A 26,832-nucleotide genomic window follows, 5' to 3' on the forward strand; every position below is an offset into this window, starting at 1 on the left:
GACATCTTCAACTACAGCATCATATACTACGTATTTTCAGCTTAGCTCTACATGGGTAAACTGCTTACTTTATTTTGCTTTCCTTTTCTGTTTGCATGCAGAAATCAGGTTCCCAGGGTGGAGGGCAGTGGGTATATTTCCACAATTTGATGGAGGTCATCTACTCCATTTTTCCTTCCCACTGGAAGGATCAAAAGAATTTACCAACTTGTCATATGCTTGATGTAACAGTCAGTGCTGTTTATGTTCCTTTCAATATGTTTTTTCACCAGGGATATGCTTGAAAATGATACTGTGCACCAGACTTGTCAACTTGGTTTCTGCCTTTCTACTTAAGAAAAATATATATGCTTTGTGTATTAGCTATAAAACAAAATGCCCCTTCTTATACTCTTTGTAGGCTTAAATTGAATAACTAATTCAAAAATCGAGAAACTATTGGGGGCGCATTTCAGCTATTTTTTTCAACTTTGAATTCAAACATAGATGGACAGGTATAGCAGAAAGATCGAGTAGGAGTGTAGGCAGAAGACCTGGTTTCTGCTATTAGTTTTCTCACTGTTTGGCAGTATGACTCTCCAGAAATCATTTCCCTTCTCTGCTATGTAAAATCTGTAAAATGAGATAACTGGAATCAAATGAGGTGAGACCCTTCACTAACTCAAAAACTACCTGGAATTCAATATATTTTTTTAGTAATATAACTCAGATTCTTCCAAAATACTGAAACAGCTTTGTGTGGGTGCTTGGTAAATCTCTGCTCAAGCTTCATTAAAACAAAAAACAAAAAACAAAACAGAACAACAACAACAAAAAAAACCCAAAACGTTCTGGTGCTTTGTGTATGAGAAACATTGTCTATTAGAATTTAGAGGACAAAACATTCTGAGCGTTACTTTAGTGCTGGTTCTGACAAAAATAGCAATCACAGTTGGATCATTTTAGATTTTTTTTTTATAGCCTAAGGCTTGTGTGGCTGGCTGTAGGCAAATCAGACACTTTGAGTTTTTGGTATTGAGATGGGAGTCAGAGGCCCCAGCCCTGTGCTTGTGCCCCACAATATATCCCCTGGAGGACAAACCCCAAGGAATGTTGGGAGCCTCTTGAAATTCATTCACACACCTGCACAATCAACCACCAACTTATTAAAAAACAAGTTTTCTGCGAAAACCCTCATTTGCTTTCTGTGTCTGAAAAAAAAAAATCACATGAAAAACATCTGGGAAGCATCTTCAAATCTATTTGTAAATATATTTATGGGATTAAAAAAACACAGGCTATATTGTTTCATTTCTTTAATGCAATGCAGATTTTGAAATGACTTTGTTACAGCCTACTGCTATAAATGAAGATATTAGTGAAGATAAAATTTATTTACATGAATTTTTAAAATACCACCTTCCTGGGTTTTTGTTTTGTGTTGTTTTGTTTTTTTGGTGGGGGGACTTGGTTTTTATTGTTTGTTTATTTATGTTCAGAATATACTTTACATAGGGGAGAATTTACTGTTTTTATTTTTATTTATTTTTTTTTGAGAATTTACTGCTTTTAAGTGTTGTTGATTTTTGTTTCTTTCCATTTAGTCAATGGGTGCATTTATCTGTTTAAAAGCATACATATTTTCGGGGCACCTGGGTGGCTCAGTTGGTTAAGCGTCTGAATTCAGCTCAGGTCATGATCTCATGGTTTGTGGGTTCAAGCCCCATGTTGGGCTCTGTGCTGACAGCTAGAGCCTGGAGCCTGCTTTGGATTCTGTCTCTCTCTCTCTCTCTGCTCCTCTCTTGTTCATGTTCTCTCTCTCTCTCTCTCTCTCAAAAATAAATAAACATTAAAAAATTAAAAAATAAAAACATACATATTTTAATATAATTAATGCTAATTTCTCTCAATAATTTATTTGTAAGATAATCCAATAAATGCCAACAATATACAGCATTGCAGAAATGAAAACATTTGTGTTTATTTGGCCCTGTGATTTCTGGAACAAACTCTTTTTGGAGAGATGAAGTGAGCCACTTAACAATACTGAGAATAGTTAATTTCAGTAGTTGACCTAAATATCTTCATTATATCTTTCTCAAAATATAAATCACATTATAAAAAGATGGACAAATAAATTATTGTTATAATTGAACATAAATTCAGTAGGAACACATATAGTATATTACATTAAATGAAGAGATTAATATTAAATAAATAGATCAGAACTATTCAACTATCCAATGGACTGGGAATTCAGAAGGAGACCAATGGGGAACCTAGGCATATCAGAGTAAATTAAGACACACCAATAATTATTTATAATAAATATATGTGTGAGACATATCTAATTACTACATCACTTTCCTACCCCCATTCTTCCCTAAGGGAAATATCCATACATCCTTCAAGCCCTAAGATGCTGGAGGCAAAAGACTCATTTGTAATCTTCCAGATCTTTGGATTTTACCAATGTGAGTTTCAAGCTTTCCAGTTTCTCCTCTCTTGTTGTCTAGAGTATCTCTGTACTCAGACTCACTCTGCATTTCTGGCCTGAAGTACTAATATGAAAGACTTTTTGCCTTAACACCTAATATTTTATTTCTTTACTTTTTTTTGGAATATTAAGTCAACCAACATTTATGCATAGAGTTATTTCAACAGGTGTTTAATGAGAGATTCGCATTTCGGAAGTACGCTTCTAGGCACTGAGTAATTGAGTGGTGAATAAAAGCAACCAAATATCTCTGCCCTGATAGAGCTTACAGATCATACACAAATGTATGATTTCAGGTAGCTCTTTGACTACAGTAAAAGAAATAGAGAGTTGGAAGAAGGAATTGGTGTAGATAATACCTCTACAATGAGGTGGTATTTGAGTGACGTGAGGAATGGCATAAGTAAATACTTGCGAGAATGTGTCCTGGACAGAAGACATAGCAAGGGCAACAGCTCTGAGGTATGAAAGAGCTTGAAATATCAAAGGAACAGCCAAAGAAGACGAGTGTTTCCGGAGCAGAGCAAACTAGAGAGGGAGTAGTAGAGGATGTCAGAGAGCTAACAAAGTATGGGATAACGTAAGGGCATCATAGACCACTTAAGAAATTTAGATTTGGGATGCCTTGGTGGTTCAGTCAGTCAGTTAAGGGTCTGACTCTTGATTTTGGCTCAGATCATGATCTCATGGTAGTGGGATCGGAGCCCTGCATCTGGCTCAGTGCTGGGCATGGAGCCGGCTTAAGATTCTCTCTCTCTCCCTCTCCCTCTGTCCCTCCCCTGCTTGTGCGCGCATGCATGTACCCTCTCAAAAAAATTAGATTTGATGCTAAAGATAAACGGAAGCCCTTGAAGAGTTTTGAAACAGGGAGTGACAATGTACAGATTATCTACTCAGCACAAGATACAGATTTATATGTGGTTATACTTTTTAAAGTTTGATTAAAGTGTATTTGACATGCAGTAAGCTGCTCATATTTTAAGTTGCATGATTTGAAACATTTTGAAAAATGTATATAGCCATGAAAGCATCATCACAATCACTAAAGTGAGCACATTTGCTACCTTCAAAAGATTTGTCATTCTTCCCTTCCACTCTTCCCCCTCACCCTGTCCCCAAGCAAACACACATCTGCTGTCACTATAGCACTAGAGAATAGTTTGTATCCAGAATTTTACATAAATGCAATGATACAATATGTATGTGTTATTGTCTGAGTTTTTCAGTTTGCATAATTACTCTATTTTGAGATTCATCAATGTTTTATGTTTATCAGTAGCATACCTTTTTATTAATGAGTAGTATTCTATTATATGGATATACCATAATTTGTTCACATCTACTGATGGATATTTTAAAGATAACCGCTCTATTCAGATATAATACCATGAAGTTCACACCGTGAAGTGTATGCTGAAGTACTGAAGTATTTTTATCCTAGCATATCCACAAAATTATGTAAATATAACCACAATCTAATTCAGAACATTTTCACCACCCTAAAAAGCAACCCCATATCCATTAGAAGTTACTCCTCATTGCTTCTTTCCCGGCCCCTGGCAACCGCCTGTCTACTTTTTATCTCTATGGACTGTCCTATTCCCTTTTATACATGGGCTCATGTAATATGTGGCTTTTGTGTTTGGACTTTGATGTAGCGTAATGTTTTCAAGGTTCATCCAGTTGTAGCATCAGAAGTTTATTCCTTTTTATGGCTGAATACTATTCCATTGCATAGATTTACCCTGTTGTGTGTATCCATTCGTTGGCTGAGGACATTGGATTGTTTCCACTTTTTGGATCTTGTGAATAATGGTGCAATGGACGTTCGTGTCCAGGTTTTTGTGTGCACACATGTTATGAATACTCTGAGGTATGTATTTGAACTAGAATTGCTGGGTCACGTGGCAGCTCTATGTTTAACATTTTGAGGACTGCCAAAGTGTCTTCCACAGCAGCTGCACCATTTTACATTCTCATAAGCAAGGTTTGAGGGTTCCAGAGTCTCCACATTCTCATTAAATTTGTTATTTTCTGCTTTTTTTGAAAAAATATAGCCATCCTAGTGGATGTAAAGTGGTATTTCATTGTGCTTTTGATTTCCATTTCCCCCGTGACTAATGATGTTCAGCACCTTTTCATGTGCATAGTTTTTAAGTTTATTTATTTATTTTGAGAGAGAGAGAGAGAGAACGTGCATGCGTACAAGCAGGGCAGGGTAAGAGAGAGAGGGAGAGAGAATCCCAAGCAGCTTCTGTGCTGTCAGCACAGAGCCCGACTCAGGGCTTGATCTCAGTGAGATCATGACCTGAGTCAAAATTGAGAATTGGATGCTTAAATGACTTAAATGACTTCTGCACCCCTCATGTGCATATTGACTATTTGTGTATATTTTTTAGAGAAACATCTTCACAAATTCTCCATTTTTTAAATGTTTACTTATTTGAGAGAGAGAGAGAGAGAGAGACAGAGAGAGAGAGAGTGCAGGGGAGGGGCAGAGAGCGGGAGACACAGAATCTGAAGCAGGCTCCAGGCTCTGAGCTGTCAGCACAGAGTCTGATCCGGGGCTCAAACCCACCAACCACGAGATCATGACCTGAGCCGAAGATGGATGCTTAACCAACTGGGCCACCCAGGCACCCCCAGATTCTCCATTTTTAATTCAGTTATTTGTTTTTTTATTGTTGTAATAATTCTTTTTTATATTCTGACTGCAAGTCTTATCAGATGTATGATTTACAAATATTTCTTCCGTTCAGTGAGTTGTGGTTTTACTTTCTTAATGGTATCTATGGAAGCCCAAATTTTTAAAATTTTGACAAGGTTTAATTAATATATTTTTTTCTTTTGTCACTTATGCTTTAGGTTTGGTTTTGTTGGAATTTAATATATCTATTTTTTTCTTCCATTGCTTATGTCTGATAGCACATGTAAGAATGCTTTTCCTAACTCAGATCCACAAAGATTTACTTCCATATTTTCTTCTAAGAATTGTCTAGCTTTAGCTGTTATGTTTAGGTCTGTGATCCAGCTTGAGTTAATTTTTCTGTGATGTGAGATAAGGGTCCATTTTTATTCTTTTACATGTGGATATCCAGTTCCCCAGTGCTATCGCTTGATAAAACTGTGTTTTCTCCATTGAATTATCTCAGTACCATTGCTGAAAATCAATTGACCAAAATTATAAAGGTCAGTTTCTGTCCTTGCAATTCTGTTCTACTGATCTATATTTCTATAATTATGCCAGTATCACTCTATTTCAATAACAGCAGCTTTGTAGTAAGTTTTTATTTGTAGTAAGTTTTGAAATCAGGAAACACAAGTCCTCCAACTTTGTTCGATTTTAAGATTATTTTGCCTATTCTAGATTTCTTTCATTTCCATATGAACTTTAGGATTAAGGAAAAAAAGGAAACAGATTTTGATAGGGATTGTGTTGAACCTATGTAAAAGTTTTGAGAGTATTGCCATTTATTAAGTTGTTCAACCCATGAACGTGGGATGTCTTTATATATTTAGGTCTTCTTTAATTTCTTTCAATTATGTTTTGTACTTTTCAGTGTATGCATCTTGAAAATCTTTCATTAGACTTATTCCTAACATTAAAAAATTTATTACTGTAATTGAAATTTTTTCTTATTTTATTTGCAGAGTTTCATTGTCAGTAATAGAAATACAGCTGTTTTTTTGTTGTCAGTTTCTTTCATGCTCCCATACTGAATTTGTTTATTATTTCTAATAGGTTTTTTTTTTTTGTGGATTCCTTAAAATTTTCTACAAATGAGATCATATTATCAGCAGATGGGGATAGTTTATTTGTTCCTTTCCAGTCCTTCTATTTTCTTTTTCCTGCTTAATTTCCCTGGCTAGAGACTTCAATACAATGTTGAATAAAAGTGATAAGAACAGACATCCTTTGTCTTTTTCCTGATCTTAGTGGAAAAGAATCAAAATTTTCATCATTAAGTATAATGTTAGCTATGGAAATTTTATAGATGACCTGTATAGGTCAGATTGGTCCTTTCTAAACTTATTTTTGAGTGGTTGCAACATGAAGCGGTGTTAGATTTTGCCAAATGCCTTTTTTTGTGTCTATTGAGATGTCATTTGGGGACTTTATTCTGTTAATATGCTGTATTTCACTGATGAGTTTTCACATGTCAAAAACAACTGTGCATTCCATAGCTAAATCTTACGTGGTCATGGTGTATAATCATGTCCAAATGATGCTGGATAAGTTTGAAAATATTTTAAGAAATTTGCTTCTTTATCAATAAAAATTAATGGTCTGTAGTTTTATTTTCTTGTGAATCTTTGTCTGGTTTTGGAATCAGAATAATGCGGCCTCACTGAATGAGTTGGGATGTATTTCTTTCTCATATTTTTGGGAGAAGATGGTGAAAGATTGGTGTTAATATCTCTTAAAGGTTTGGTAGAATTCATCAGTGAAGCCAGCTGTGCTTTATTTCTTCTTTGGTTTTTGATTACTAACTCAATCTCTTTTCTTTTTTATAACTCTATTCACATTCTCTATTTCTATGGAATCAGTATCAATAGTTCGAATATGCTTTTGAGTCCCTTTAGTATTTTTTTTTCATTTCAGTTATTATACTTATTAACTCCAGAATTTCTATTTAGCTTTTCTTTAAAATCTACTTCTTTACTCTGTTTTTGAGTGCATCAGTCAAGTGTCAACCAGAATTTGGAACCAGTAGAATCTATCTATATGTATCTATATCTATGTGTCTGTCTGTCTGTCTGTCTGTCTGTCTATCTATCTATCTATCTGAAGAAATTTATTAGAAGGGCACCTGGGTGTCTCAGTCGGTTAAGCGTCCTACTTCAGCCCAGGCCAAGATCTCGCAGTTCGTGAGTTCCAGCCCTGCGTCGGGCTCTGTGCTGGTATGGAGCCTGGATCCTGCTTCAGATTCTGTTATCTCCCTCTTCTCTCTGCCCCTTTCCCGCTCACGCTCTCTCTCCCTCTCAAAAATAAATAAACATTAAGCAAATTTTAAAAATTAAAAAAAATTTATTAGAAGAAATTGGCTCCCTTGATTTTGGGGGCTGGCTAGTACCTCTGAAATCCATGAAGCAGGCAATCAGGAAGGGCAGTTTGCAGTTGTCGGGCATGAGTTGACGTTTCTATGCACAGGCAGATTTTCTTCAAGAAAGCATGAGTTCTGCTCTTAAGGCCTTTTAATTAATTGAATTACACCCATCTAGATTATCTGAATTAACCTCCCTTCCTTAAAGCCAATTGATTATGGACTTTGATAATGTTTACAAAAAATACATTTAGGGTGTCCTCGTCTGTTCAGGCTGCTATAACACATTTGTTATTCTTAAAATGCTAATCTGATTATTACCTAAAATCCACTTGGTTAGGGTATATTATATGTTTGTATATTGTTTGTTTTAAAATTGTTAAGACTTTTTGAATTTTTGTTCATGGAGGGCATTGGTCTGCAGGTTTTTTTCATGTAATATCTTTGCCTGGTTTCTGTATCAATCCTCCAATTTTTCTGTGGCCAGTGCAATCTCAATGAAAATCTTAGTAGTCTTCTAAAAAAATAAATGGACAGGCTGATTCTAAAATTTACATGGAAATAAAAAAGCCTAGAATATTCATTGGAACTTTTAAATATAGTACTTTTTAGGTTATCTGTTTTTGTATGAGCTCAGGTTGCTTATGTTTTCAAGGTATTTATCATTTCATTTAAATTGTTGAATCTATTCACAAAGTTGTTCATAACATTCAACTATTATCTATTTAAATCCATAGAACCTTTAGTGATGCCACCTCCATCATTCCTAATATCTATTTTTCTCCAGATTTGTTTGGCTAGAGGTTTATCAATTATACTGATCTCTTAAAAGAACCTTTGTTTCACTGATTTTTTTCACATTATGTTTTGTTTTCTGTTTTATTTATTTCTGTTTCAGTGTTGTTATTTTTTTGATTCTGTTTAGTTTGGATTTAATTTGCTCTTTGTCTTAGTTTCTAAATGTAGAAGCTTAGGCCATTGCATTGAGACCATTTTTTTCTAACATAAGAATTTTAATACTGTAAATTTACCTCTTAAAATTGCCAAAGCTGCATCCCCCAAATTTTGATAAGATTGTGTTTTCATTCTCATTCAGTTCAAAATACTTTCTAATTTCCTTTCATTACTTTCTTGATCCATATGCTCCTTAGAAGTATATTATTGAATACTCAATTAATTGGGAATTTCCTAGACATTTTTCTGATATTGTTTCCTGATTAAATCCATGGTGGTCAGAGAACATGCTGTGTATGACTTGAATCATTTTATGTTTATTCAGACTCATTTTATGACCTCGTATACCGTTCTATCTTAGTGTTTTGTGTGGACTTGAAAAGACAGTGTTCTGCTGTTTTGGGTTGACTATTACATGAATGTCAAATAAATCTGGTAGTTTGATTATTATTGTTCAAGTTGGTGCATTTTATTGATTTTCTGTTCCTTTTATCAATTACTGAAAGAAGGATATTGATATATCTGATGATAATTATGGATTTGTCTATTTCCCCTTGCAGGTTTGTTCATTTCTTACATTGTGGATTGAAGGTCTATTATTTGGGTTGCCTCAATATTTGCATTTCTATGTTCCTTTAGTGAATTGTGCCTTGGAAAATTGGAAGTTTATAAACTGGAAAGTTTATAATTTCCCTCATTTTGCCTGGTGATATCTTTGCCTCTGAAATCTATATCAGATATTAATGTAGGTATTCTAGCTTTCTTTTGGTTAATGTTTCTTCTTTGCATAAATTTAGATATTTATTATTCTAATATCTTTCAGGCTGCTGGTAGTTTTCATTTACTACAGTAGCCATAACAAAGTACCACAAACTGGGCGGCTGAAACAACAGAAATTTATTGTCTCACTGTTCTGGAGGCTGTAATTATGAGATCAAGGTGTTAGCAGAGTTGGATCCTCCCAAGAACTGTGTGAGAGTGATTTTTCCATGCCTCTCGACAAAATTCTCGTGATTTTCTGGCAATCTTTGGCATTCGTGGCTTGTGAAAGCATCATTTCCGTCTCTGCCTTCCTATTCACATGATGTTCTCCCTATGTGTACAGCTCTGTCCAAATTTCCCCTTTTTATCAAGATACCAGTCAAATTGATTAAGACCCACCCTAATGATTTCATCTTAGCAGATTGTATCTGTAGTGACTCTATTTCCAAATAAGGTCACATTCTGAGATAATGGTGGTTAGGACTTCAACATATGAATTATGGGGGAACACAGTTCAACCTATAACATTGGTTTCTCCCTCTGTAGTGTCTAATATGTTATATATACCATGCAGCGTAGTTTTCATTTCAGACCTATAATTTACAGTACTAAAAGTTTAATTTGGGTGTTTTTTATATGTATCATATGCCAACTTAACATGTTCGATCTTTTCTGTTGTTTGTTTAACATCTAGAATATAGTCGTAATAGCTGTTTTAATGTTCTTGTGTACTCATTTGATCACATGTGCCATTTTCTGGTCTGTTTCTGTTGAAATTATTTTCTGTTCGTTATTAGTCTTATTCTCCTGATTTCTTGCATTTTTGGTAATTTTTTATTTGATGCCAGGCAACGTTGGATTGTTTTCTGGCGTTGTGTTTTAGTGTTGGATTTTTTCTCTTGAAGTTATTCTCAGACTTAAATCTAAGACGCTTTTAATTTATTTGGAAGCAGTTTGATATTTTTGAGACTTGTTTTGAAGCTTCATTAGACAGGACCAGACTAGCTATTAATGTAGGACTAGTTTTTGTTCAGTACACAGGCCTTGTGAGAACCCTACCTGATGCCATGTGAAGTACAAGGTTTTCCATTCTGGGTTCCAGGAACATGACAGGTTTCCTGTGCTGGTCGAGCTCCAGGAATTGTTCCTCCTCTGTGCATGTGATTCCTTCCCTAGCCTCAGGTGGTTGCCTCACATTCAAGCACTGATGAGGGCTCGGCTGGGGAGCTGAGGGGAAAATTGCCGTAGTGGTCTCTTTGTGCTGGTCTCTCCTCTCTCGTCTTCTGCCCTTGAAACTCTAGCTGCGTTTGCCTCCTTAGACTCCCAGCTCTGTCTGCTTTACTTAGGGAGGCCGCTGGCTTCTGCTGGAGTTCTGCTGCTGTGATTCGGCCGAAAACCTCCTTCCAGGCGGTAAACTAGGACAGTAATAAGGCTTCACTTTGTTGTTTTGTGTCTTACTGTACCTCAACGCCAATATGTGAAAACATTGTTTCGTATACAGTTTCGTGTTTTAGCTGTTTCTGCCAGGAGGATGCCTCCGTTCCCTGTTACTCCACCCCAGTTATATGTTTCCTAAGAGATTGTTTTATTATTGAACTTTTTATTATGAAAATATGATTTTCTTATAAAATTTTCTAGCAAAACAGACATGTATACAAAAAATGAGCCTTTCCACCATTCTGCCCACCCTGTATTCTCCCCAAACTCAACGGCATTCATGTTCTTCAGAATAAACTGTCTGTAGTTAGTATGTTCACTTCCAGATAATTTTATATTCATTTAAAAATATATACATGCATACATCATATATATGTGTAACCATATCCATATATGCAGACATTATATATATACAAATATCTTGACCAAAAAATGAGATATTAAGTATTATTTTCTAAATTGGATTTCTGGCTCGGTAACTTTGATTTTTTTGGTATATGCTATACAGATCCATCTAATTATTGTAATTGTCTGCATAGAACTCTATAGTATGCATGCACCTTTTTTAAAGTTTATTTATTTATTTTGAGACAGAAAGAAGGGCAGAGAGAGAGAAGAGAGAGAATGCCAAGGGGCTTGAACTCACAAACTATGACATCATGACTTGAGCCGAAATCAAGAATCCGACATTGACCTGACTGAGCCACCCAGGGGCCCCCTGGATGCACCATTTTTTAAATTGTTATTCCTTTAATGACGTACATATGGATTTTCACCTAATTTTCACTATCACAAATGTTACAATGCACATTTTTGAGCCATACGTCTTTCTATATGTGTTACCATTAGTATAGAAAAGACTCCTAAAAATGTAATGTACTTTTTAAGGTTTCATAGGAATTGCTAAAATATCCTACAAAGTAGCTGTACTTTGTACATTCCTAACCAACTGCGTAGGAGCATTTCCTAGTCCCACATCTTTTTTTTTTTTTTTTTTTTGTCAATGTGAGCAAAACCAAAAATTGTTCCTTTGTTTTAATTTGTACTCACTATATGAATAGTGGCATTGAATACCTGTTCTCATTCATTTGTAGTTATGAATTGATGAATTGCCTCTTCCTATCCACTGCCTTTTTCGGTTGGGTTATTTTCTTTTTCTTTTTGACTTATCTGAGAATTTTATATTTTTATTTCTCTATTATACACATTGTGATTATTTGCTCTCAGGCTCTTGTTTATGTTTTGACTTTGTACCAGACACTCTTTGCCATAGAGAAGTAATGCTTCAAAAAGTATCTTCTAAAAAGGAGTAGCCCTCTTTCTCTTTTCTCTTTTAAAAACTCCCCCTCATCGATCAGCTGCAGGGAAAAGCACTGAAATGGTTAACTGGAGTTGAGAAAAGTGAAAAGCAGCCTCTGACACTGAGGAGCGAGGCCTGGGTATTGCTACGAGGAGGCCTTTCTGTCACAGCTAGACTTTGGCGTTCCTTTTTTTGGTAATGTTTTAATGTTTTTTATTTTATTTTTGAGAGAGAGAGAGAGAGAGATAGGGCATGAGTCGGGGAGGAGCAGAGAGAGAGGGAGACACAGAATCTGAATCAGGCTCCAGGCCCCAAGCTGCCAGTTCAGAGCCCAACTCGAGGCTCGAACATGCCAACCGTGAGATCATGACCTGAGCCGAAGTTGGACGCTTTCATGGAACACCCATGAACATCAACATCAAACGAGGCCCTTCTGTGACCATGGTGGATCAAGGCCCCCCCTCCAAAAAACCAAAACCAAACAAACAAACAAACACAAGACCACTCCAAAACCCTGACTGCGCCTAGAGAAAAGATGACCACTATGAACGTCCCCCCAAATGAGTGCACTTTACCCTCTGCTGGCTCATATGAGTGACTGCTGTTTGTTTAGCAGTTACAGCTTTACCTTTGCCCTAGACTGGCCTCCCAATAGAGAAGATTTATCAGGGTGCCCGGTCACCCTATTGCCCCCACTTCCTGACAGCAGCCAATTCCCACCAAATCACTGCTTTCTTAAAACTTCCCCCAAAGCACCTTCTGTAAGCCCAAATCCCGTAACAGGCACCGTCTGTTGTCTTCTTACCCAGACGTGCCACAGCGCCCTGCGGTGTGTCCTCTGTGGCTGCAGTGAGAAAGCAACCCACCTGGTTCCCCTGTGCTGTGTTCCTGTTGGTCTTTGGCTAAAGGGCTCCGAAAGGATAGTTACGAAAAGGTTGTGGCCCATAGTCAAAGTGCTTTATTTTTTAATAGAAAAGGTCATTTCCTGCCATATGATAATTTAAACTCTCAGAGATACTATCTATGTACGTCAGGGCAAATAGTATCCGGGAGCCCGTGTACTATGGTTGAAAAAGCACTGTGATTTTGACACGAGGAGATCTGAATTGGCAACATACGAGCAGAATGGTTTGGGGGAAATTGGTTGCTCTGTCTGAGCTCTGATTTCCTCATCTGCACATGGAGATAATAAGTCTTATCTTACAAGGTTACACGTCCTGTAAATATGAAGGACTTTTAAACACATTTAATGTTAGAGCTGGAAGGGAACTGACTGCACATCCCCTTCCAGCACCTCAGTATTTTCATGGAGCACAAAAAACACAGAAAAGAATTGGCTTATCTTAGATCAGAAAGTGACTTTGGGGGTTGACTGGAGTCTAGCATCCTTTCTTTTTTTAAGGTTTATTTTTGAAAGAAGGGGGAGGGGCAGAGAGAGGGAAAGAGACGGTCCCGAGCAGGCTCTGCGATGGCAACAGAGAGCCTGATGTGGGGCTCAAACTCATGACGTTTCACTCATGTGAAAGCATGACCTGAACCAAAGTCCTACACTTAACTGTCTGAGCCACCCAACCTAATGATTTCTGAGATGACACTCTTTGAGATTAACTCCTCTGAACCCCCAAACAGTTTTCAATGTTAAAGGCTTCAGGGTATTTATGAGATTATGTTTGAGCCACAAAAGTGTATTTAAAAAATAACTGCCAGTCGTTTCACCTCGGAGTGATTCTTTTGGAATTACTCCCCCACCCTTTCAAAAAAAAAAAAAAATACATTGACTCTCTTTGTCTAACCAAGATTCAGGGTCTTACCTGACGGTGGTTTCACTTGCTTCTAATTGGGTGCTATACAACTGTGTTTGACCTGCTTCGCAATACAGGGTTTAAAAAAGAAAAAAAAAAAAAGTAATCTTGGAACCTGGGGAAAGTATTCTCTTCACTGATTACAAATTGCTATCTATTGGCTGGACAGCTCTTTGTTCTGGTTACTGATTCTTTCTAACATGCTTGACTGCACAAATCACAAAACAGGGGGATAAAAAGATCTTTTGGAATCTGTATTTGGTATGTTGCAAGCTCAGTAACCATACGGAACACCAAAGCCCGGGGCCTTAAGCGTGAACCAGCATTTTGTTGTTCTGCTTTCCCCCTTAGCATTTTGAGTATGTGTCTTTTTTAATTGCTGCTGAAATGGAGCCTCTATTGTAGGAAGAGATTGCAGTGTGTGTGTGTGTGGGAATTTGGGGGGAACCTCTTAGACATTGCCTATGAATTGATTACATAAACATATTTATTACTCTGCTTCTATCATATTAGAATGAGTGTACCCCAAGGGATTTAGATGATGGGAAGTGACTTCAAAGCAGATGAAAAATGAGACAAATGATCAAATGAGCCTTCTTATTCACTGCCTCACTCACTTTTCACACATTTCGGAGACCAATTTTGTGCTGGTCCCTGTTTTCAACCTGGGAATGCAGAGTTAATAAGACATGAGTGTGCCCCCTTGGAGCAGCTTTGTAGGTGAGGCATTTTCTATGCAGGGCATACTTGCAGACTGAGCTTCCTCAGTTGTGCACCTCTTGGCCATCCATTGATAAGTCCTTACGGAATGCAAGCCAACTTGAATATTAATGCGGGTGCATTTTTAGGAAGACGTACCTGCTTTCCAGATTCATATGTGACATCCCTGAATCAAATATAAATGATAGATTTATCTGGCCACTGACGGAAGCATAGGCATAGGTAACAGAGAGAATTCTTAAAAAGTTCCATAACTGATTCAATACTGACTCCCCCACAACTCTGGCAAGCTATATGGCCAAAATACCAGAAAATGTAGGCTCCCGTGAGAGGAAAAATTTCACAAAACCAAATAAGTTTACTGATAAGGAAATTGAACTTCCAGTGGTGAAATGATGTCTTCAGGATCACAAGCTACTAAATGCTAGAAATGCAAACAACTCATTTAATCCTCCCAATAACCTTTTGATTTAGCTACTATTTTTATTCATTTTTTACAACTGAGGAAACCGAGGTCCAGAAAAGCTACGTTACTTGCCCAGGGCCGCATGGCTAATAAGCGACAGAGGCAGGATTTGACCCTGGAGTTTTGACTTGAGAGTCTATGCTTTTACCCCTGCACTATTCTGCCTCTCCAGAAGAGCTGTCGTCACAGTCTCCCGAGTTTTCTTGTCTCAACCTTTCCTCATTTATGTCCACTTGTTTTCCATTATACCGTGGCACTAAATATACATATGCACAAACATACGCATGCAACATAAAACGTTACAATTTTTTTTTCAATGTTTACTTATTTTTGAGAGATGGAGAGACTGAGTGTGAGCAGGGAAGGGGCGTAGAGAGAGGGAGACACAGAATCTGAAGCAGGCTCCAGGCTCTGCGGTGTCAGCACAGAGCCCAATGCAGGGCTCGAACCCACGAACTGCGAGATCATGACCTGAGCCGAAGTCGGACGCTTAACCGACCGAATCACCCAGGCGCCCCGCAACATAAGACATTTTAAATACAGGAATGTATGTCCCCATGTCTCTGTCTCTGTCTCTATCTTCTTTGCTTCTCATTGCGTCTGCAGAATCATGATTGACAAATGACTCAGCTCAGAGAGCAAAGGGACTGATTCTGTTTTATCAACAGCCAGGAAAAAGAAGCTTCCTTTAGGATTTCACAGCATAAGGCAAGATGAACGGGGTGCTAATTAGCTCTAGCCCTATCAGCCTGCTGTCCTTTGTTAGGGGCCAAGAAGGAAGGAGGTTAGATTGTGCATAACAATATGGTACACTGGCCTGATTACAAGGCTCCAAGAGGGCTTTTGCAGCAGGAGCATATGGACAGTTTGCAATATTTACAGGGGGAAATGTATGCTGATTGGCACAGAGATTACGAATGCTTTCATGTTGGAAGCCTCTTCAGTTTTTTTCCCTTAAGTATTGTTGCTCACCATCCCCTTAGATATAATTATTTTAAATTTAAAGAAAATATTTTATTCAATTATAACCCGAACTATGGTTTTTCGAGAGGAAATTATGAACACATACCACTAGAAAAATAATTTCATGGCAAGAACATTGGTCTTAGAGGTCAGAAATCATGAGATCATGAGGCTGCATCCTATTTCTGCCCTGTGAAGTAATTGCGCCTTCTTCATACCTGGAGAAAATCAACCCATCAGGCACCCTGACTTCACTTTAAGTTAAAGTGACTTTGACTTAGAAGTAATGCTCTCAAAACTCAAATTGGGTCGCAATAATGCCTGTAATCTCAACTGTTTCTCTATAGCCAGCTCATTTTTCTACCCTCTGAGACCTCATTTGAATACCTTCTCTCTTCATACACTTTTTATACCACCCCCATCTCCACACTCCCAGTCCTATACCTCACTGAGAACATAAAAGCCACGGAGAGGAGCCTGCTCCACCTTTGTGCTGCTAACTCTCTACACCTCATGTTTGTATACCCCCTCTCTTCCCTTACAACCAAGGCGGCATCCCTGTTCCTATCACGGGGCCATCCTGCCACAATTGCGCCGAATCCCATTCTCACCTACCCTAACCAAGTGTTTTGCTTGTTCGCTTACACCTTCTTTCCCTTGCAACATCAGTGTATCCTTGTCTGTTGGATTATTTCTGTTAGCATACACATATACTACAATACTCCTTCTTCACACTACCTATCTCTCCACATATAATCCAACTTCTCTGCTCTTCTCACTGCAAAGTCATGCAAGAGCTGTCAATACTCACTGTTTCTTCTTCCCAACATTTCCATTCTCGTTCTCCCACTCCACACTTCAGTCTCTCCACCCCACTGATCTTGCTTTTCTCAAGGACTCCAGCCATCCGTGTCCCTAATTTAACGATCAGCCATCAGTCTTTGCTTACATAATTGGACACTCCATCTTTGTTTGAACAACTTCTTCCCTTTTGTAACTTCATATTTAGCCTGAGTTTTCTTCTGCCTCACTGACTTCTCTTTCTTTTGCTCGTTTCCTGGCTCCTACTTTATTCAACCCCGGAGCCTTGGTCCCAGGTTTTCTATTCATTGTCTACACTCTTTAGATCCCACCCCATCTCTGCTTTCCAGGATTTTTTTTTTCCCTATCCGTGTACTATTTTCAATTCCTTTCGTATATAGCAGTTATCAAGATCAGAAATCGTTTGTGAAGGAATGAACTGGTGGATAAGATTGGAAAGGCAGTTTTGGATCAGATTTTATAGGCCTTATATAGTCAGCTTTATGGACTCTATGGTGTGGTCAGCAATGTGCCAAAGGTCATTTTGTCAGCAGGTTCAATTTATGAAAGCAGGAACAGAATATGAGAAACAAAGTATGTGAGTTACAAAGTTATGCGGCAGAGCATTATAATGTCTTGATATAAGGTGAACAGGACCTGAATTAGGTATTTTGTGAGAGTGGAACTATATAATAAATAATGGACAGAGAAAGACAGTAAAGAAAACTTGACAAGAGTTGGCGAATGATTACATAAGAATGGAGAAGTGTACCTATTCGTGATTCTTAATCCATATGACTTGGTAATGAACACATTTCTCTCCAGGGACTGACTGATTCCAAAATTGGAGCTAAATTTACTCTTATGGCTACACTTCAATTGACATGATATATTGGTCTGAATTCTTTTATGACATCGGCTCTAAAACAATTATTGTATTCAGACTCACTGTTCTGTTTTGATCTTTCTACTGTAGCTAAAGATTCACTTTGTGCCTTTCCTTTGTTGTTGGCCAAAGGCTATTGCAAAGACAATGAAATTATGACCTAGTTCTGTGGGCAGAAAGAGGAAAGTCTAGAGGGAAAACTGATTTGGGCCAACAGATGTAGTTTCTGACATGTTAGGTTTAAGGTGATGTCAAGATATCCTGGTGGAAATGGCAGTTACAAAGATGGAGCTCGAGCTTAGGACAGTCTGGACAGTCATTCGTCAGAGTGTAATGGCCCTGAGACATAGCTAGGAGCAGTGTTCTAAGGACTGAGGCTGGGGATTACATTTCACAACCAGCAGAGGAAATTAAGCCAATCAAGAGACGGATGCGATGAAGGCAGAAAGTTAGGGGAAAATACAAATGGAGAATGAATAGCCAAGAAGACATTTTGGAAAGCAGGGAGGGAGGGGTTAACTATGCTGAATGCTGGCTAGAGCTATCAAAGAAAATAAAGACTGAGGATTTTGCAGTGATAAGGTTGACCCTGAAAAGTACATTTTCAATGAAATGGTAGGGGTGGAAGTCTTATTGAAGAAGAGATGAGTCAATAATAAGGGAAAGGATGCAAAAAAGAAAGAAGACAAATAGCTGTAGGGAGTGGTATTTTCTGGAGAAAACTTTTTTTTTTTTTTCAAGAGAGAAAGTGTGCATGCAAGCAGAGGCAGGGGTAGAGGGAGAGGGAGACAGAAAGAGAATCTTAAGCAGGCTCTACACCCACGGGGCTGGTTCTCACGTCACTGAGACCATGACCTGAGCCAAAATCAAGAATTGGACGCTTCACCAGCTAAGCCACCCAGGCGTCCCCAGGTGAAAGAATTTTTTTAATGTTTATGTATTTTTGAGAGAGAGAGAGAGAGAGAGAGAGAGAGCAAGAGAGAGGGAGAGAGATTGCATGTAAGCAGGGGAGGAGCAAGGAGAGAGGGAGACAGAGGATCCAAAGTGGGCTCTGTGCTGACAGCAGTGACCCCAATGAGAGGCTCGAACTCTGGAACCTCAAGATCGTGAGTCGAGCTGAAGTCAGACACTTACACTTAACTGACTGAGCCACCCAGGCACTCCCCAGGTGAAAGCAGATTTAAAATAGCTTTATTGGGTTATTGTTTTATTTTGTGGGAATGTGATACACACTTATTGTAAAGATTAAAATTTCAAAAAAATGCAACTTAGAAAGTAAAAAAATATATATATGAAAAGCAACAATACGGAAAAATAACCACCATTATCGTTTTGATATACATACCTGCAGATAATTATCTATGCATATATCTCCGATTTTTGAAAGTTCTGTATACCTCCTCTGTATTCACTCTAGTCCATGGTTCAGGTGTATGGATCTTCATTTGTTTTTTCTGTCTCAGGGTGATCAAGAGAAGTAGCATTTGCCTGCAGGGGACCACCCCGAGGTCATGGGTGTGTTCTAAACTTCAGGCTGTAACCAGGACTCAGATCATTTGTACCAGTTCTTCCAGTGTGAATGTTGAGTCATATTCACGTACTCAGAGTAGAACCAGCCTTTCACTGGTCCCCTTCCCCAAAGCTGCCGCATCAGAAGTGGGGGCCGTACGTACTGGCTTATTTCCTCCTAAGATCTAGGCAGAGAAGGTGGTGTCTTCATCTATTGATGATTTAGCTACTTTATCATGCTTAGGGAGACAGGTTTAATAAATCAAAACATTCTTCTGGCAGGTTCCTCTTGACCATGTACAGTGCAATATTTTGATTCATGGTATTACAATGGGCCAAATCGTTGTTCTCTGAACACTTGCCATTGACTGTGTGAGCCTGAAGGAGAAGAAATGCATCTGCAGAAGGAGAAGCTCCTGTCCAGGCTGCAAACCATATCAGTGTTTTATTCTAATTCTTGAGGTTAGATAATCACAAGGAGCACTTTAAGGAATATTTTTATATATGTATGTGCATATATTATTATACATGTAGAATCATACTGTATATTATTTGATAATCTTATTTTCCTCTCATGATATCTCCACGTCAATAAATATAGATTTACATTATAACTCTTAGTAGCAATGTAGTGTTCCATAATTCATTTCATAAACCTTTTATCGGTGGCTACTTATGGATGTTTCCAGGATTTTACCAACACAAGTAACGCTGGGGGAAATTTCCTTGTGCATACATAGTTTTCCCCTTGTGCAATTAGTTTCTTGGGATGAATTCCTAGAATTGAGAATTTTGAGGTCAAAAGACTAGCAACATGTTTTATTGAGTGTGTAAAGAAAGGAGTATTTTTATTCATAATCAGCATACCAGTGAATTAATATAATTTTTATAGAGTATCATTTAGTAATATGCAATAAGATAGAATTGTCTTAAAATTGTATTGTAAAATGTAATACAAAGAAAAAGACATGAAACATGTATGTAAAGTTCAACAAATGTTCGTATAGTGAACAACATTGTAATAACCTGAGATCGAGAAACAAAGTGTCACCCAAGACTTTCCTCCTGTACCTGTGGCCAGTTGTAACTCTGCCTCTTCCCCAGTGGTAATCTTAGCTTTATGATAGTGTTACATGTATGTATGAGTCCCTGAACAATATAGACCGGTGATTGCCATACTGGGGATTGATCATATTCATGAACCAAATCTGGCCTGCCACTTGTTTTTTGTAAATAGTTTTATTGGAACAGAGCCACACCCTTTTGATTATGTATGTCTCTGGCATTGTTGCTCTCACAGCGTCTGAACTGAGTTGTTGAGACAGAGACCTTATGGCCCACAAGATCTAAATCATTTATTATCTGTCCCTTTATAGGCAAGGTTTGCTAATCCCTGATATAGATTAGTTTTGCCTGTGTTCAAGCTTTGTACAAAAAGGATCATACAGTATATATTCTTTGTGACTTGATTTTTCCCCTTCAGCGTTATATTTGTAGGAGTCATCCACAGCAGACCATTGTTTTCTAATGCTTAAAAGCCTTTTTATGGATCACCGTATTATTAATTTCAAGAAAAATGTGTACACATTGATTTTTTTAAATCAAGTGACCATGAGGCTCTAGGTGTTAAATTCCTTCTGACTTGACATAGCATTGCAAGTAATAGCAGCATACAATGGATTGAAATTAAAATAGTATAAAAATTGAAAACAATTATTAAACGTAAAGTGTTAACATTTGTTGAAAATGCATTTCTTAATGAGATGCATGGAATTTTTTCTGTCTCCTTCCCATTCATTCTTGAATACATAGATGATTATCACTAATTGCTAGAATGAGACAGGGTTCATTACCAATTCTATCTTCATTTTTTTGTTGTTGTTGTTTTGGATGAAAATACCAAAGGGACTTTGTTTCATAAGTGAGTACATGGGAATGGATGGCGTTGTTTTCTTTTTATACTCATTTCACTCAATTCTTTAAACTTTTTGTGAGTTACTCAAAATTATGTATTTTACATATTATATGTTATATATAATTATATGATAACTACAAGTCATTCTTCAATTTTGTTGCAAAGAAAGCATTGGAAATTACCTGACTTGCAAAAAAGGGTTTGCTACCGAATCATTAGAGCTGTTTGCTTTCTCAAGTCGATTATCAATATTTCTAACTATCCTCTTGCCCTTGAGGTGGTTTTCTTTTTTTTCCCTTGAACTTTTTCCCCCATGTGCCCTGTCCCAATCACCACTCCCTCCCCAGACCATAGTTTAACAAAATTAAGACATCTATCTGTGTTTATAGGGAGCCACAAAGTGACCAATGGAGAAATCAAGATCAAACACACTTAGAGTAAGAAGGAATACATGATGAAGCAGGGTTTTAAAGAAGGCAGGGGAGGATAGAATCAGATAAATTCTGCATCTTTATGAGGTGTTAGTCTTAGAAAGGAGGAATTTCTCTTCCTTTTGGTCAGAGAGGAAGGAAGAGAGGATGAATTTTTTCAACTAGTCATTTAACAAAGATTTCTTAAGTCCCTATTGATTGACAATACTACAGAAAGCACAGAAGAGAGATTTTAAACAGGAAAACAAGTCACACTTAGGCTTTCCTGCTAGATGCAGTTCATCTCTTCAAGAACGAGAAGATGAGGTCATGAGCTCTGAGTGAGAGCTGTTTACAGGAAGGCGTATTTGGACATTTGAGGAGTGCGAACAAGATTTCAAAAGGCTACAGTGAAGAAAGCCCTAAGGAATCAGCACATTTTCTTTGCAGGGCTCTGGAAAGAGCCATGCCTAGTATTTTGTTTTGAAAGCTAAGCTTGGAATGCTCACATCATACATCACAGTGAATTTTATTGATTCCATTTTTAAAATTGCACCTGCCATGGAATTGTGCCAAAACACACATACCAAATTAAAGCACAAAAACCAATAAAACATAACAAGAGCTGAAAGCTGCAAACTCAATTGCTTATTAAAAAACCATTAGCCTTAAAATGTTAGCTTGTCAGAAAACAATTCCCTTCCACCAATGTCAGCTTCGAAGGGAGCTCGTTGGAAATATATAAAATTAGGACAGGTAGGGAATTCAATAAAGCAGACAGTGCAGTGGAAGGAAGTTTGCTCTAGGACCTTGCTGGTGGAATTGAAAAGATGTCATCAGGCACATGCCCACAGATCAGAGCTCCCGTTAAGTAACAATTCTGGTATTTTAAGTTCACCTTTAGTAACCTAAGTCATCTTTCAAAATATCCGATTTGGGGGGCACCTGGGTGGCTTAGTAGGTGAAGCATCTGACTCTTGGTTTAGACTCAGGTCACGATCTCATGGTTTGTGAGATCGAGCCCCAAATCCTGCTTGGGATCCTCTCCCTCTCTCACTGTTCCTCCCCTGCTCGTGCTTGCTCTCTCTCTCAAAAGTAAATAAATAAACTTTAAAAAAAAATGTAAAATATCCTATTTGATGTAATATTTTAATATGCCTCTTTTGGGGTGCCTGGGTGGCTCAGTCAGTTAAGTGTTTGACTTCGGCTCAGGTCATGATCTCGCGGTTTGTGGGTTCGAGCCCCGCTTCGGGCTCTGTGCTGACAGCTCGGAGCCGGGAGCCTGCTTCGGATTCTGTGTCCCCCTGCCCGTGCTCTGTCTCTCTGTCTCTATGCAGAGGGGCGCCTGGGTGGCTCAGTCGGTCGAGCGTCCGACTTCGGCTCAGGTCTTGATCTCATGGTTTGTGAGTTCGAGCCCTGTGTCAGGCTCTGTGCTGACAGCTCGGAACCTGGAGCCCGCTTCAGACTCTGTGTCTCCCTCTCTCTCTGCCCCTCCCCCACTCACACTCCGTCTCTGTCTCTCTCCGTCAAGAATAAACATTAAAAAAATTAATACGCTTCTTTTAAGAGCGGTCAAAAATGCTAAGATATTTGAATACTCGAGAAATAAAAATTATTCACAAAAGCTAACCAGTGAGCTTTCTTTCCTTTTTTTTTTTTTTTTTCTTCAGCGGGTTTATGGTTTTTTTCCCCTTTCAGTTCTTTGAAAAATAACCTGCATTTTTTATTTTGGATCCGTACAGAGTGGAGTGATTACTGAAGTCTTAATCAACATTTAAGCCGGCAGGAAAGAGTTGCACCTGCTATTATCTTTTCTGCTGAGAGAGGTGTTTATTGTAAATGCCCTGGGCTCTCTGAAGACTTGGGAGAAGAGGCCTTCAAAACTGCTGGGAAGAGTGGAGAACTGCAAAGGTGACTCAGGGGAAAGTTATTTATAAGATCATTGAGCAGAACATGAAAAGAAAACTATTTCGCTTCAAGTATGATACTTTTTTGTTACTATTAACTGAATCATAGAATTTGAATTGGAAGAGATTTTATAAGGCATTCTGGTCCAGTGATTTCGTAACACTAATTTCCATGCTGACACAAGACTGGGATGGTATTTTCACCAATCCATGACAGACTTAGAAATAAAATAAGAAAACAGTGTAGAGAGGTTTTTCCATGAAGCTAGATTTGTTATTTGTCTTTCATCCTGGTATTACCTTCTTCCAACTTTTGCTTCCTAACATATTATTTCTTCTATAAGATGATGTGTATGCACGATGGGATGTTTAAAATGCCCTCGGTTGACAAAAGGAAACATGGGTGGTTCGCCCAATATATTTTATAAATACTATCGAATGGAGAAATAACAGTCTGGGGCCACTACACTGGCTTTTAAAGGTAGAAAAAGGACACAGAGTATGCTCCCTACCTGGCCACTTATTACTTGGCTAGATCAAATGAAGTAATCTCTCCTCTTTTGGAATTTGGGGCAGGGCTCACATGAAGCTAAACTCAAAATTGGGCAGCATTCGGTTTGGTGATCAGGATCTCAGCTTTCCTGCACCCTTCTCTTCCTCTGCAGTGCTCAGAATCTTTACACTTTCTCTACTAAATACAGTCTCTTCTCTTCTCCCTTTCTTCCCACTCACTTTTCGATTCACCCCAGTTTGGTTTTGTCCTTATGCAAGTGGAACCGCTTTCATCAAGGTCAACAGTAACATCTGTGCGACCAAGACCAAGGGCCAATGTTACCATTTTCATCTTACTCCACTTCTCGGTGTCATTTAACACACTGGCAGCTCCCTCTTCCTCAAACATAGAAACACACCAAGACTGTCACATTTCAGAGCCTTTGCGTTTGATTTTCCCTCTTCTTCAATGCTTGCTCTTTCTGGTAAATCCTTCAGATCTGCTCTGAAATAGGATTTCACTTAATACCCAGTATAAAGTAGCTCAGTCCATCCCAACCATCAGTGCTGCCTGGTGTTTTCTCTCAGCAGCCCAAAACTTCCTTCATAACACTTATAAGTGTTTGCCAGTTATTTGCGTCTTTTAGTTATTGTCTGTCTCTCCCAGTACTGAACCTGTATGAAGGCGGGGGCCATTCATTGCTATGTTCACTGCTGTACCTCCAGAACCCAGCACAATGTTTGATGCATAATAGTTATTTAGTAAAGACCTGTTTAATGATTTGATGGGTGGAAGAATGCTAATAGCCCCACAATGTGTTTCGCGGTCTCACGTGAAAATGCGTGCTCAGTCCTTTATACTTTCTCTGCACTGGTTCTAGCATCTGTCTCTTCCTTTCAGTCCTTACTTCTACATCCCTTGCCCAAGTCACCATCACCTCTTACGTTAACCATTTAATAAAACCTATAACTCAGCTTCCCTCTTCCCTTAACAAACTTCAACTGATCCTATATATTGTGGTTAACCTTATAACCTTCCTGAACCCCAGACTCTACCATTTTCCTATGCAAAAAAAAAAAAAAAAAAAAAAAAAAAAAAAAAAAAAAAAAAAAAAGCCTCCCCTTTGCCTAGAGGGTTTCTACTAAAGTTTGTATCCTGGCATATATGGCCCTCCATGATCTGGCTCTACCCCTTCTCGGGTGTAAGTGATCATGACATCTCATGAGTTCATCTTTCTTAATGTTTTTCTTTATGTACCAGAGTCTGCCCTTATCCGTGGTCTCTGTTTCCACAGTTTCGGTTCCCCACTATCCACGTTGGTCTGGAAGCAGATGATCCTTCTATATACACCTTCTGTCAGAAGGTCGGTAGTAGCCTAACACTGTGTCACAATGCCTACCTCATTCACCTCACTTTGTCTCCTCACGTAGGCATTTTGTCATCTCACATTATGACAAGAAGGGAGAGTACAAAATGCGATAAGATACTTTGACAGACCACCTTTATATAACTTTTATCGCAGTATATTGTTATAATTGTTCTAGTTTATTATTATTGTTCTTAATCACTTCACGTGCCTAATTTATAAATCAAGCTTTATCAAAGGTATGTATGTACAGGGAAATGCACAGTGTATGTGTGGTTCAGTACTATTCACAGTCTCAGGCATCCACAAGGGATCTTGGAATATATCCCCTGCAGATAAGGAGGGACTACTGTACGTCTCTTATGGAGCTTTTATGAGTCAGTGTGGAGTTATTACGCCACTTGAGTAGAACGAGAGCGCCTCGAGGGCCAAGACATGTTATATTTTCTAATCTCATCCCTTTGCACAGTTGATACAAAGTATCTTGATACATGGTAAGGTCTACAAATATTTGTTTTTATAAATCATTGCATGACCCTCATCTTGCAGTTCTAAGTTCAGGATCAAACAGGCTACAGAACATAAGAAATAATCGATTGCAAACCCATATAGTGTTTTGGCATAACTGAAATTAGAATGAATACTGTATATTTTGTTTAAGGCCACGGATGACTTATTAGCTGTGGTAATGTTCAATATATTCACACGACTAATCTTGTGGCTTCCTGAGCCAAAATAGGAAAAGAAACCTTGTCCTCAGAAGCTGTCCAACTAAAAGGCCATCCAATTAATCACAAGACCCTTAGCAAAAACTGTTGATGCATGTAGCCTTTTTGCCAGACAGATCTGCAAGATATGAAAAGAACAACGGCCTCAGGCAGCACACCCAGGAGATGAGACTGTAAAATGCGCAAAAGTCCACTCTGACCATTCCCAACACAGATTGACTGCCTGCGGGTCCCGAGGTTGACCCCCAAGCATACTGCTTAGACTACCTTCACCACCCCCATAGTCCCTTGTGTGACCCCCTCGGCCGCTTGGCAAAGGAATTCAAATAGCCCAACGTGTATTTTTAAATTTTCTTTAAAATTTATTTTTGAGGGGCGCCTGGGTGGTTCAGTCGGTTGTGCATCCGACTTCAGCTCAAGTCATGATCTCACAGCTCCTGAGTTCGAGCCCCACCTTGGGCTCTGTGCTGACAGCTCAATTCTGTGTCTCCCTCTCTCTCTGCCCTTCCCCTGCTCACACTCCGTCTCTCTTCCTCTCTCTCTCTCTCTCTCAAAAATAAACATTAAAAATTAAAAAATTAGTTTTGAGTTCTTTAATGATGTATGGAAACAATGTAATAGAATTAAGGCTAAATTATTAGTAGGCAGGAATTTAGTTTGTGGGATATTTTCCTTAACATGGTAGTTCTCAATTCTAGCTGCACATTAAAGCTGTCTGAAGAGCTTCCAAAAAATCAGGTGTCCCGGCCCCAGCCGTGCATATTCTAACTTAGTTGGTCGGGGGTGAATCTCAGGCCCAGTTGGCTTTTTGAAAGTTGCCCAGGTGAACCGGATTTGCTGCCAGTGTTGAGAACCACTGTAACTCCTTGAAGATTGAAGTTCTGCTGTAGGT

General features: G+C 38.4%; 1 protein-coding gene across 1 annotated transcript in view; it reads left to right on the plus strand.

The window, feature by feature from the left end:
• The window catches only part of LDOC1 (LDOC1 regulator of NFKB signaling), a 62,196-nt gene extending 38,731 nt beyond the window's left edge, over nucleotides 1-23,465 (plus strand). Inside the window, exon 3 of the mRNA XM_049644391.1 lies at nucleotides 23,189-23,465. The gene's annotated coding sequence lies outside the window, so the exon portion shown is untranslated. The remainder of the gene's footprint in view (nucleotides 1-23,188) is intronic.
• The last annotated feature ends 3,367 nt before the right edge of the window (nucleotides 23,466-26,832 follow it).

Source organism: Panthera uncia, chromosome X, assembly GCF_023721935.1.
Source record: "Panthera uncia isolate 11264 chromosome X, Puncia_PCG_1.0, whole genome shotgun sequence".
In the NCBI taxonomy this organism is placed as follows: Eukaryota; Metazoa; Chordata; class Mammalia; order Carnivora; family Felidae; genus Panthera; species Panthera uncia.